The sequence below is a fragment of the Canis lupus genome, chromosome 33 (genome assembly GCF_048164855.1).
Source record: "Canis lupus baileyi chromosome 33, mCanLup2.hap1, whole genome shotgun sequence".
Classification (NCBI taxonomy): Eukaryota; Metazoa; Chordata; class Mammalia; order Carnivora; family Canidae; genus Canis; species Canis lupus.
Window position 1 is genome coordinate 38696663 of NC_132870.1, and position 14380 is coordinate 38711042.

General features: G+C 38.0%; 1 pseudogene; it reads right to left on the reverse strand.

Annotated features, from left to right (window-relative positions):
* Nucleotides 1-464: 464 nt before the first annotated feature.
* LOC140623655 (protein S100-A10 pseudogene) lies at nt 465-1070 on the reverse strand (annotated as a pseudogene).
* Nucleotides 1071-14380: the final 13310 nt, after the last annotated feature.

Here is a 14380-nt window from a genome sequence, read left to right on the forward strand (position 1 = left end):
TGATTTTTTTTCTCCTGTTGAATTCCACATTTCACATCATATCTGGACTTTCTTAATTACTTGTAATCTGTCCTTTTTTTTTTATAATCCATACTCTTTATGGTTATTTGAGAATTTAGTTTATATTTCCCATTATGTTTTAAGTTCCCCAGAGAGATTTTGCTTATTTGTGTTTCTCTTGGTGCCATCAACAAACTAGCAATATTCCATGAGTATTTGCAGAATTAAATCTGTTTTCCTGAGCTGCTGTTTCATCAACATTATGGCAGCTTCCTCAGTAGAGATTGTAAAACTCAATATCTGCTCTTAAAATGCATGAGAAACTCTTAGTTACAATGACTTTTCCATTCCTTTGCTCCTTTTCAGGTGTTTGAAAATAAACGTAAAGACTTGACTTGATCCTTTGAGATTCAGAAAGCATGCACAGTAAGTTTTATCCCTGAACTCATAATGGCGAAAGTCGCTCCATCTTCTTCTTCTTCTTCTTTTTTTTTTTTTTTGGAATTAAAAAAGGAATTTGTTTATTGAGGGTAAGAGGATGCAACAAACAATATAAAAATCAAAAGCTTATCTGGCTTTCTTTTACTGACTTTTCTTTCTCTGCTTCTCAAATGGGGGTTGGATTTTATTTGTACATTTTCTGAGGGTCCTGATCTGCTCATGGAATCCTTTATACAGGGGAAAGCTGTGGGACAGATTCCTTGAGACCCTTCGGGACACCTCACTCCAGGCGGAGTGTTGCTCAATGGTGCCTATTTCTTGCCCTTCTGCTTCATGTGTATTACAAAATAGTCATTGCATGGGATGGTGAGCCCAGCAAGTAGGGAAAAGAAGATCTGGAAGCCCACTTTGCTATCTCGGCACTGGTCGAGGTCCTTCATTATTTTGTCCACGGCTAGAGGGTCTTTTTGATTTTCCAAAAATCCTGGGAATTCCTTTTCCACGAGTACCCTCAGGTCTTCCTTTGTCAAGTATCCTTTCTCCCCAGCAAATTTGTGAAACATGAACATCATGGTTTCCATGGCATGTTCCATTTGAGACGACATCTTGCTGAGATCTGTTGAAACCTTGGCGCGAGGCGCAGCGGGGACGCTCAGCTGGCGGGGACCCTTGACCAGTCGTCTCTCCATCTTATAACTTCAAATGTAGGAGGACTTGAAAATGTCATCAAAGCACTTCTTTTTCTTTAATCAAATATCTTATATGATTGACTAGACGGTGTGACTATAAAGTCATAATTTTTTATTGCACAGTTATGTTTATTTATGTATAGGAATGTTTATTTTCTGCTTCAGTGTGTAGTAGCTATTTTTTGGTCTGCCCCATACAAAATGTGCCTTACTCTATTTTTTTTAATAAATTTATTTTTTATTGGTGTTCAATTTGTCAACATACAGAACAACACCCAGTGCTCATCCCGTCAAGTGCCCAGCTCAGTGCCTGCCACCCAATCACCCCCAACCCCTGCCCACCTCCCCTTCCACCACCCCTAGTGGGTTTCCCAGTGTTAGGAGTCTTCCATGTTCCGTCTCCCTTTCTGATATTTTCCACTTATTTTTTCTCCTTTCCCCTTTATTCCCTTTCACTATTTTTTATATTCCCCAAATGAATGAGACAATATAATGTTTGTCCTTCTCCGATTGACTTATTTCACTCAGCATAATACCCTCCAGTTCCATCCACGTCAAAGCAAATGGTGGGTATTTGTCGTTTCTAATGGCTGAGTAATATTCCATTGTATACATAAACCACATCTTCTATATCCATTCATCTTTCTTTCTTTCTTTTTTCTTTTTTCCATTCATCTTTCAATGGACACCGAGGCTCCTTCCACAATTTGGCTATTGTGGACATTGCTGCTAGAAACATTGGGGTGCAGGTGTCCCAGCGTTTCATTGCATCTGTATCTTTGGGGTAAATCCCCAACAGTGCAATAGCTGGGTCGTAGGGCAGGTCTATTTTTAACTCTTTGAGGAACCTCCACGCAGTTTTCCAGAGTGGCTGCACCAGTTCACATTCCCACCAACAGTGTAAGAGGGTTCCCTTTTCTCCTCATCCTCTCCAACATTTGTGGTTTCCTGCCTTGTTAATTTTCCCCATTCTCACTGGTGTGAGGTGGTATCTCATTGTGGTTTTGATTTGTATTTTGCTGATGGCAAGTGATGCGGAGCATTTCCTCCTGTGCATGTTGGCCATGTCTGTGTCTTCCTCTGTGAGATTTCTCTTCATGTCTTTTGCCCATTTCATGATTGGATTGTTTGTTTCTTTGGTGTTGAGTTTAATGAGTTCTTTATAGATCTTGGAAACTAGCCCTTTATCTGATAGGTCATTTGTAAATCTCTTCTCCCATTCTGTAGGTTGTCTTTGAGTTTTGTTGACTGTATCCTTTGCTGTGCAAAAGCTTCTTATCTTGATGAAGTCCCAATAGTTCATTTTTGCTTTTGTTTCTTTTGCCTTCGTGGATGTATCTTGCAAGAAGTTACTGTGGCCAAGTTCAAAAAGGGTGTTGCCTGTGATATCCTCTAGGATTTTGATGGAATCTTGTCTCACATTTAGATCTTTCATCCATTTTGAGTTTATCTTTGTGTATGGTGCAAGAGAGTGGTCTAGTCTCATTCTTCTGCATGTGGATGTCCAATTTTCCCAGCACCATTTATTGAAGAGACTGTCTTTTTTCCAGTGGATAGTCTTTCCTGCTTTGTCGAATATTAGTTCACCGGAAAGTTGAGAGTCCACTTCTGGGTTCTCTACTCTTTTCCATTGATCTATGTGTCTGTTTTTGTGCCAGTACTACACTGTCTTGATGACCACAGCTTTGTAGTACAACCTGAAATCTGGCATTGTGATGCCCCCAGCTAAGGTTTTCTTTTTTAAAATTCCCCTGGCTATTCAGGGTCTTTTCTGATTCCACACAAATTTTAAAATAATTTGTTTCAACTCTTTGAAGAAAGTCCATGGTATTTTGATAAGGATTGCATTAAATGTGTAAATTGCCCTGGGTAACATTGACATTTTCACAATATTAATTCTGCCAATCCATGAGCATGGAATATTTTTCTATCTCTTTGTGTCTTCCTCAATTTCTTTCAGAAGTGTTCTATAGTTTTTAGGGTATAGATCCTTTACCTCTTTGGTTAGGTTTATTCCTAGGTATCTTATACTTTTGGGTGAAATTTTAAATGAGATTGACTCCTTAATTTCTCTTTCTTCAGTCTCATTATTAGTGTATAGAAATGCCGCTGACTTCTGGGCATTGATTTTGTATCCTGCCACACTGCCAAATTGCTGTATGGGGCGGGGAGTCTTTTGGGTTTTCTATGTAGAGTATCATGTCATTGGCGAAGAGGGAGAGTTATGACTTCTTCTTTGCCAATTTGAATGCCTTTTATGTCTTTTTGTTGTCTGATTGCTGAGGCTAGGACTTCCAGTACTATGTTGAATAGCAGTGGTGAGAGTGGACATCCCTGTCTGGTTTTGATCTTAGGGGAAAGGCTCCCAGTGCTGCCCCATTGAGAATGATATTTGCTGTGGGCTTTTCGTAGATGGCTTTTAAGATGTTGAGGAATGTTCCCTCTATCCCTACACTCTGAAGAGGTTTGATCAGGAATGGATGCTGTATTTTGTCAAATGCTTTCTCTGCATCTATTGAAAGGATCATATGGTTCTTGTTTTTTCTCTTGCTGATATGATGAATCACATTGATTGTTTTACAAGTGTTGAACCAGCCTTGCATCCTGGGGTTAAATCCTACTTGATCATGGTGAATAATCTTCTTAATGTACTGTTGTATCCTATTGAAAATGTGCTTTACTCTCATGGGCTATGAGTGGGCAAATGATCTTAGCAATGCCAAAGTGATTCTTTATCTTAGAAATATGAATCTCTAGTGGATATACATGAAGACAGAAACAGTTAAAACAGAGTAATTTATGGCAGAGTGACTCTCTAGAGACTACCAACACCATCTACTAAGTCCCCTTCTTTTTCTTCTTGAATTTTGATTATTGAGCTCTACCTATGAGGCAGTATGATTTTCCAAATCTTTTTTTTTAACTGTAGCATAAGTTAATCAGAATTCATTTCTTTTCCTTTCAACTGAAAACAGATACAGAAAATCTCTTTTTGGAATTGCTTTAAATGTTAGGCTCAATTGGAATTTTTCTTGGTTCTAGTACTTGGAGAAAAGTTCTGTTCTTGTACCTTTTTTATAATTTAATTCTTGTATTATGGGGATCCCTGGGTGGCGCAGCGGTTTGGCGCCCGCCTTTGGCCCAGGGCGCGATCCTGGAGACCCGGGATCGAATCCCACGTCGGGCTCCCGGTGCATGGAGCCTGCTTCTCCCTCTGTCTGTGTCTCTGCCTCTCTCTCTCTCTGTAACTATCATAAATAAATAAATTAAAAAATTTTTTAAAAAATTAAATCTTTAAAAAAAATAATTCTTGTATTATTATTATTTTTTTTAGATTTTATTTCTTTATTCATGATAGACAGAGAGAGAGAGAGAGGCAGAGACATAGGCAGAGGGAGAAGCAGGCTCCATGGAGGGAGCCTGATGTGGGAATCAATCCTGAAACTCCAGGATCAAGCCCTGGGCCAAAGGCAGGCACTAAGCCACTGAGCCACCCAGGGATCCCAAGTTCTTTCTTCTTTTCCCCTATTCCATCTCTTGTTTCTGCCAGTAACCTTATGCCAATAGCTGAAATATCACCAAATACTCTTTAAGACACAGACAACCTAAGAAGGAAGAGGACCAGAGAAAAATGGCAATGTAGAGACAGGTGATCCTGGAAGTTGGAGAAAAATGTTCAGGCCTTCTGAGAGGGAACAGAATGCTCAGTGTAGGCTATGTGCTAATGGCCTTCTAGTCACAAACGTGACTAAGCACATATTGTGGGTATTTGAAAGCTGAATGAGGAAAAATATGCTTGCTTTTGAAGGAATCAATTTGTGGTTTCTTTTAATGAGTTATCAAACTATTAATAAGCATTAATTATTTATTGTGTAAGGCAAAGTGCTTCTTAATAGGTATTCTGTCCTTAACTTAGAACATTCACAGATTCCCAATAGCCTCTAGTGCAGAAGAAGTCTGCCGCTCTTCTTTCCTCCTTTCACTAGTCTCTCCTATATCTGTGATACCTCCAATCATAGCTGATGTGCAAAATTGTGGTTATGGAGTCCCCTGAACTTGTATTCAATATGTTGCCACTGTCAACTGCTGAAAATTTTTTAAAGATTTTTTTTTAAAAATTAAAATTTTAATTTTTTAAAGATTTTTTCTATTCATGAGAGACAGAGAGAGGCAGAGACAGAGGCAGAGGGAGAAGCAGGCTCCCCACAAGGAGACCAATGTGGGACTCGATTCCTGGATCCCAGGATCACCTCCTGAGCCCAAGGCAGATGCTCAACTGCTGAGCCACTCAAGCATCCCAACAGCTAAAATTTTTACACCTTATGAGATGTTTAGTTACTAACACCTGTCCAATACACTAATTCCTGGTGTATTTTCATGCATTAATTCCTAGCCTCTCAGAGAAGCTTATAAAATAAGTCTTAGGAAACATTTAGTGTCAGAGCTCTCAGCTTACAGATAAACACTGATGCAAATAGAATTCAACTGTTAAGGTCCCTTTGGAACACATTAGTAGCTGCCAAGATGTTTATGGTGCGGTGCAGTTTAGCTATTTCCCTACAAGCTAATTACTAGATTATAATAAATGCAAATCTCAAACTAAATTATTAAACACAGATTACCAAGGGTGAACAAAATTCTCTTCTGAAAGTTTGATAAAGTTCCAGCCTGCGTCTTTTTAGGTGCCCTAAAGACCATCTTAAATAAAACAGTTACTTAAAACATTTGCAAGAATATTCTGGTCAGAATTTGGTTAATTTATTTCTGGCATCAGAAAAGCAGAGTTCTCCACTCCAGGGTCTTGATCTCAGTACAGTTAAGACCCAGGCCTTAAGCTTTGTGCCCAAAGATACAGGTAATAGGGCTTCCTAGATTATTATACCTTTCATGCAAGAGTGAGTGTGTCTCTAAAACCTAAGGAAACCCACATACCTTGAATATCAGTAATATTACCTGAGAGCTCACTTTTAATATTCATGATAACAAAGAAGCATTAATTCCCTAATGAAATCCAATTTTTGATGCTCATTATTTTAATTAGAAAAATCTAGTATTGATTAGAAATACAGATAGCTGAAACTCTTGGAGTAGCTACATCTGAAGTGTGCACTTTCTCATATAATGCTCAGGGGACCATCCCTTGGATGTGAATTTTCAATTATGATAATTATTGAATATAGGGTATAACTTAAGCTAAAGAGCAGATACATAAAACTATACTATCAATGCCGAAGTATTTTAAAGCAAATTTCACATGTGCACTTGTTATTCTGCAAATTTCCGAGATTATAAGTGTTCATGGCTTATAAAGTTCCAAGTCAGAGATTCTAGGATTCAAGACAAGTATTTGTTAAATCTAAGCCATATTGAGATTTAAGTCTAATTTTATATCCTAGCTGGGAAGCAAAACTACTATGGAGTGGTAGTTCCAGAATTCCTGAATCTATTTGGAAGGAGAGTCTAAGGAAGCTGTGTTTTCATAACAAGGCCATTATTTTTACTTGGATTTGGTGCTTATTTGGATAGCTTTGAATATGAGATTATGGAAGACCTTGCTTTGATATTTTCACTGTACAAACTTATGAAATATAGCTCTTTAAAAAGTTGAAGTGGATATGGGTTTTTTTTTTTTGTTGTTGTTTTTTTTTGTTTTTTTTGGGGGGGGGTTTGTTTTTAATAATTCATGTGCAATACATATAAGGTGTTTATGCCTAATTTTAAAAATTTTGAATATTTGATTATTCTGAACTGTATAAGAGCAGGATTATCTGTCTATTATCTAAAATGGAAAGCTTTATTGTAGAGTTTGATTTAAGCTCCACAAATGACAGTAAGATTAGTGTAAGTTCGTTTTCTGTAACATTAAGCATTAGTGTGTATTTCCATGGTCCAAACATAATGGCAGGTCTAACAAGAAACATATTTATGGTCTAATAAAAGTGGTATTTTATATCCATATTTGTTTTTCCTAAGAAATTGGTAAATTGGAGTATAACACAATAATTTGTGTTGTCATCATAAATATAGTTTCATGACCAAGTGCAATTTTTAAATATGATTTTTGAAAGCTATTTACAAGGCTGCCTAACCACTATGACACTTCACTTTATTTATAAAACTATGATTCTTTGAAAGCAAATTATATTTGTAAATTGGTAATGAAAAAATCTGTATAAAATTTATAATTTCCTCCTTAGACTGCAAATTATAGTGAAACATTTAAACATAAGATTGTCAATAAGTATGGGTTTTTTTCCTTAAATAAACACTCCTGCCCCAAATCTTACTTTTTTCTGTTCTTTAGAAACTAGAGTCATTTATTCTTTGTTCTTAAGAAGTCTCTAATTTCCAAAGCTATTCTATGTTTCAAAAAGGCTTAACGCTCTCATGTGGTCCCCTCAAGCCTAGACAAAGAATGGATTGGGGATCACTAACAGATGGAAGAGACAGATCATCCGGAGAGAGAAAACAGAATTAGAAAAAGGTTAGAATAGAGGAGAGAGCCCTGAGGAAATCCAACATTAGGAAAAAGAAAGAAATTCAGGCAAGGGAAAATTTGAAAATGACGACATCCTGGATGCCAAAGAAAAAGACGAGTGAATAGTCAAGTGTATCAAACACTGTTTTTCACTTCTGGTTAGGATGAAAGACATCAAACAGATCATTAACTCCATTGTTGCTGTGAGAGATAAATGGATGAGCTAAAAAATGTATTTTACTTTAAGTCATCAGAGTTCTGGAATTAAATAAGTCTAAATAAATTCCAAAGATAAGCAGATCTTTCCTAGTTTTCCCAGGTCAGTGGCCATTTGCCTCTTGGGGTAGTCTGGGAATCATAGGCAGATGCAATAGTGAGCTTACTATAGTCAAAGAAAAATTGTGAAGGAGAGGAGAAAACAGCTAAACTGGACTGTTGGATTGGAATCTGAAAAAGCCTTAAGAGCCCCCCTATTATACTAAGTAGGCTCAATCTTGCTGTGAATTCCAAACTGCCCAGAAAATAAACTTCATTAAAAAATACATTTGACAAGTAAAATTTATTGGATTGGATTAATACCAGACTGAATTAAACAATAAATTATTGCAACAGGTCAATATAAATAATCAAAACTGAAACAGAGAAGGGAAAAGGTAATTCAAAAATTACTATGCAGAGGCACCTGGGTGGCTCAGTCAGTTAAGCATCTGACTCATTCTGGCTCAGGTCGTGATCTCAGGGTTGTGAGATTGAGCTCTGAGTCAGGCTCTGTACTGAGTATGGAGTTGGCTTAAGATTCTCTCTCTCCCTCTTCCTCTGCCCCTCCGTCCTGCTCATATATTCTTTCTCTTTCTCTCTCTCTAAAAAATAAATAAATAAAATTACTAAAAGAAAATATCTTTGGAAAACATAAGGTGGCCTTGTATATATGTAATTGATGTCCCAGGAAATGAGAAGGAGAATGAGGCAGGAAAAAAAAGTGAAAAGAGAGTAGCTGAAGAATTTTAACAATTGATTAAAGTCTCAGACCACAGAACTAAAAAGTTCGGTAAACACCAGGCAAGATAAATACAAAGAACATCTTGTCTAGGTACATCATAGGCAAGCTACTCAAAACTGAGACAAGATAAACCTTAAAAACAATCTTAGATGAGAATAATAGATGGCTGACTAAATATATGGAAGCCAGAGACAATGGAATAACATCTTTTAAATGCTAAAAGAAAGTCAGCATATACTTTTTACCTGATGAAAGTATCTACTACAATCACAGTAAAATAAAAATGAAACAAAAAATAAGATTATTCTATATTAACAGAGTAGAGGACATGCGTGAAAAATAGATTGAAGAAGTTTTTTCAGGATGAAGAGAAATAATCCCTGATGCGAGGCTGGAGTTTCAGGAAGAAAATGGAGGGCACAGGAAAGGGTAAATATGTGGATAAATATAAAATATATTTTAAAATTTTTAAAAGATTACTGTTGGGAGAAAATACAATTAACTGGAATTTAAATAAAAACTTGGAAAAAGAAAAAAATCTCTCCTACACAAGGTAAATACAATAACAATGCATTATGAATTTTGAAATATATAGACATAAAATGTATACCAATAGCACAGTGGGAAGAGGGCATATGTTAGGTTCTTACATTGTTTGTGAAGTTGTATACTATTAATTCAAGGTACACTGTGATAAATTAAGGATGGATATTATTGTCTCCAAGTAACTACCAAAAAGTGATACACAATGAAAAGCCCAATGAAATAAATAAAATGAAATACTAAAAAATGTTCAAATAATACATAAGAAGCTATGAAAGAAATGTAGAGCAAAGGAAAAAGAGATGGACAAGTAGAAATCAGTTAGCAAGGTAAAAGACATAACTATATCAATAACTACATAAACATTGATAGAATAAAAATTCCACTGAAAATGCAGAAAATGTCAGATTGGATTTGAAAATGAGATCCAACAAAACAGCTTATAGTTGGGTCTTGTCTTATAAGCCATTCTGACATTCAGCCTTTAAAAATAAGGACACGAAGAGGTTGGAAATAGACTGGAAATCCATTTTTAAATAATCCATTTAGCTGTTTGAGTAGTAAAGTAGACTTCAAGTCAATGAGTACTACCAAGAATAAAGAAAAAAAATGAATAGTTTATGTAATGAGTTTTAAAGACTTATTCTAAGTTACAGTCATTAAGACAGTGTGGTTTGGGTGTAAGCATAAGCAAAAAAAGCAACAGAACAGAATAAAGTCAACTAATTCATCTGTGTTGTTTAAGTTTCTGTGGCTTTTCAAAAATGCATAATCTCATGTATTTACCATAACAGTTTGATACATAATACGTTCACCATTCTAAAGTACCCTGTGCTTCACCTATTCATTCTTCCTCCATCCACTGAACCCCTGGCAAACAGTGATGGTCTTACTATCACCATACTTACGCTTTTTCCAAAATGTCATGAATATGTTAGAATAATACATGAGGTAGTCTATTCAAAATCTTCCCACCCCGCCCGCCCAGAGGTTCCCTTCTGTATATATTTTTAAAAGATTTTATTTATTTATGCATGAGAGACACACAGAAAGAGAGAGGCAGAGACATAGGCAAAGAGAGAAGCAGGCTCCATGCAGGGAGCCCGGTGTGGGACTCCATCTCAGGACTCCAGGATCATGCCCTGGGCAGAAGACAGATACTTAACTGCTGAGCCAGCCAGGCATCCCCCTTCTGTATATTGGCAATTGGTCATTTTTCCTACTCCCAGCCTCAAGCAACCTCATATCTGTTTTCTGACTGTATAGTATTGCCTCTTCTAAAAATTTTATGTAAGTCTAGTCATACAATATGCAGACTTTTGTAAGTGGCTTTGCTCAGTGGCCATAGTACCTTTATTACATGTATCAGTAGTTTGTCCCACTTTTTATTGTATTCCATTATATGGATATACCACATTTTGCTTAGCCTTTTTTTTTTTTAAAGATTTTATTTATTTATTCATGGAAGACACAGAAAGAGAGTCAGAGACTCAGTCAGAGGAAGAAGCAGGCTCCCAGCAAGGAGCCTGATGCAAGACTTGATCCCAAGAATCTGGGATCACACCCTGAGCCAAAGGCAGACACTCAACCACTGGGCCACCCAGGCATCCCTTGCTTAGCCTTTCACCTGTAAATGGACATTTGGATTGTTTCCACATTTAAGCTACTATGAATAATGACGATATGAATATTCATGTAAAAGGCCTTATGTGAACATAAGGCACAGCATGTGGCCAATTTTAAATTATTACATATGGACTTGAAAAGCATATATATTCTATAATTGTTTAGTAGTATTTTACATATAAATCAAGCTTGTTGACTGTAATTAGAAGCCACATGCTTCTGAAAAATGTTCTTTGTATATTAATTTCTGAGAAAAGTGTGTTGTAATCTCTACTATGATTATTGCTTGGTTTAGTTCCATCAATGTTTGTTTATATATTTAGTCCTGTATTATTACTTGCATGTATGCTTTGTATTATATGGTGACCTACTTCATCCCTAGTGAGGGTTTTAGCATTGAAGTCTACTTTGTTGACATTAATGTAGCTTTATTAATAAACAAACTCATTTGTTTATTATTTGCCATACATATCTTTTATATATTTTTTCCTTTCAAACTGTATGCTTATGTTTTCAATGTTTCTTTTAAAAAGCACGTAGCTTAATTTTTTTTCAAATCCGGAAGTCTTTTACTTTTACCCAGAAAGGTAGTTTAGATTGGCTGTCATTAGTAATATATTTTAATTTATTAATATTATCTTATTTTTTGTTTTCTATATATGCTACCTTTCTTTCTCCTGGGACTGAGTCCCTGTCGGGCTTCCTGCATGGAGCCTGCTTCTCCCTCTGCGTATGCCTCTACCTCTCTCCGTGTGTCTCTCATGAATAAATAATAAAATCTTTTAAAAAATTATCCTGCTTTGGATGAGTTGTACATCCTGAATCTAATGGTGCACTATACTTCTCTACAAATGCAACATCTTGAGGTATTATCTCTACATATTGCTTTTTTCATCATTCTCTTTGCCTCTTTTCTGGAACTCTAGTCAGAGATTTTTTAAAACCTCACAGTTTAGGGATGCCTGGCTGGCTCATTTGGTAGAGCATGAGACTCTTGACTTCAGCATTATAAGTTTGAGCCCCATGTTGAGTGTAGAAATTCCTTAAAAATAAAATCTTAAAAAAAAAAAGCTTCACATTTTATCCTCTTTGTCTCACCTTCTCTTCCATATTTGTTTTCATTTGTCCCTCTTCTTGGTAGTGTACAATTTCTCCTAATCTTTCAGTCCAATATCTCTAGTCAGCTGTGTCTAAGAAAACACTTTAGTTTCTGGACACAGTTTTACTCAACTCTCACTATCTGATTCCCCTCTCAAGAAGCAAGCACTTTTGGCTTTTCTTAAAACTATTTATCAGAAATCTCTCAACAGAGTCCAGGGCCAGATGGCATCCCAGTGCAATTCTACCAAACATTTAAAGAAGAATTAATACCTTTTCTTCTGAAGCTATTCAAAAAATAAAAATAGAAGGAAAACTTCCAAACTCATTCTATGAGGCCAGTATGACATTGATCCCCAAAGCAGACAAAGACCCCACCAAAAAGAATTACAGACCAGTATCCTTGATAAACATGGATGCCAAAATTCTCACCAAGATACTAGAAGTTACTAGAGTCCAACAGTACATTAAAAGGCTTAATGACCTGCTGACCAAGTGGGATTTATTCCCTGGCTGCTGGGGTGGTTCAACATTTGCTAATCAATCAATGTGATACACTACATTAATAAAAGAAAGCGCAAGAACTCTCTTCAGTGCAGGGATAGAGGGAACATACCTCAATGTCATAAAAGCCATATACAAAAAACTCAGAGCCAATATCATCCTTAACGGGGAAAAATGGAGAGCTTTTCCTCTAAGGTCAGGAAAATGACAGGGATGTCCACTCTGACCACTGTTGTCCACATAATATTGAGTAGCCTAGCCTCAGCAATCAGACAACAAAAAGAAATAAAAGACATCCAAATGGCAAAGAAGTCAAGCTTTCACTCTTTGCAGATGACATGATACTCTTTATAGAAAACTGAAAAGACTCCATACAAAAATAGCTAGAACTCATACAGGAATTCAGCAAAGTTGGCAGGATATAAAATCAATGCCCAGAAGTCAGTTGCATTACTGTACACTGACAATGAGGCAGAAGAAAGAGAAATCAAGGAATTGATTTCATTTACAATTGCACCAAAAACCATAAGCTATTTAGGAATAAATCTAACCAAAGAGGTAAAGGGTCTATACTCTGAAAACTACAGAACACTTACGAAAGAAATTGACGAAGACACAAACAGATGGAAAAATATTCCATGCGAAGATGGTGGAAGAGTAGGGTCCCCAAGTCACCTGTCCCCACCAAATTACCTAGATAACCTTCAAATAATCCTGAAAATCTACGAATTCGGCCTGAGATTTAAAGAGAGAACAGCTGGAATGCTACAGTGAGAAGAGTTCATGCTTCTGTCAATGTAGGAAGACGAGAAAAAAGAAATAAACAAAAGGCATCCAAGGGGGAGGGGCTGCGCGAGGACCTGGGCTAAGGGTCCCACGAGTGCCCCCAGGACAGGAGAGCCCCGTCCCGTAGAAGCAGGAGCTGCACCGACCTTCCCGGGAGAAAAGGCCCCCGCAGGGAGTTAGAGCAGGACCCCAGGAGGGCGGGGATGCCCTCAGGCTCCCTGGGACACTAACAGACACCTGCGCCCCCAGGAAAGTGCACCGAGCTCCCTAAGGGCTGCAGCACCCACGGCGGGACCGGGAGCAGCTCTGAGGGGCTCGGGCGGAGGCTCCACACGGAGGGGGCTGACCGGCCGGGAGCACGAATCCAACAGCGCAGGACCGTGAGCACAGGGCGTTGGGGACACAGCCCAGGATCCAGCCTCCCACCGGGACAGGCAGAAGCCAGGAGGGCCCAGGGCAGCAAGGACGCTCCTGTCCCAAGCTGAGCCGATCAGCGGCCCCAGCCCCGGAGCATCCAGGCCCCTGCAGGCTGAGACCTCTGTAGTTACTGCAGGAGCTGAATCCAGGTCTCCAGAGCTGGCCTCCGCCACTGTGGTTCTTCCTCCTGGGGGCTCACAGGGTAAACAACCCCCCCACTGAGCCTCACAGTGGCCTCACCGGATAAACAGGATAAATGTTACTCACTGAGCCCTGCACCAGGCAGGGGGCAGAGCAGCTCCCCCAAGTGCTAACACCTGAAAATCAGCACAATAGGCCCCACCCCCAGAAGACCAGCTAGAGGGATAAGTTCCAGGGGAAGTCAAGGGACTTAAAGTATACAAAATCAGAAGATACTCCTCCGTGGGTTTTTTTTTTTTTTTTTTGATTTCTGTTTGCTTCCCCCACCTTTTTTTCCCTTTCTTTCTTTTTCTACTCTTTTTTCTTTTTTATTTTTCTCTTTTCTTTCCTTCTTTCTCTCCTCTCCTTTTCTTCTTTTCCCAATACAACTCGCTTTTGGCCACTCTGCACTGAGCAAAATGACTAGAAGGAAAACCTCACCTCAAAAGAAAGAATCAGAAACAGTCCTCTCTCCCACAGAGTTACAAAATTTGGATTACAATTCAATGTCAGAAAGCCAATTCAGAAGCACTATTATAGAGCTACTGGTGGCTCTAGAAAAATGCATAAAGGAGTTAAGAGACTTCATGACTGCAGAATTTAGATCTAATCAGGCAG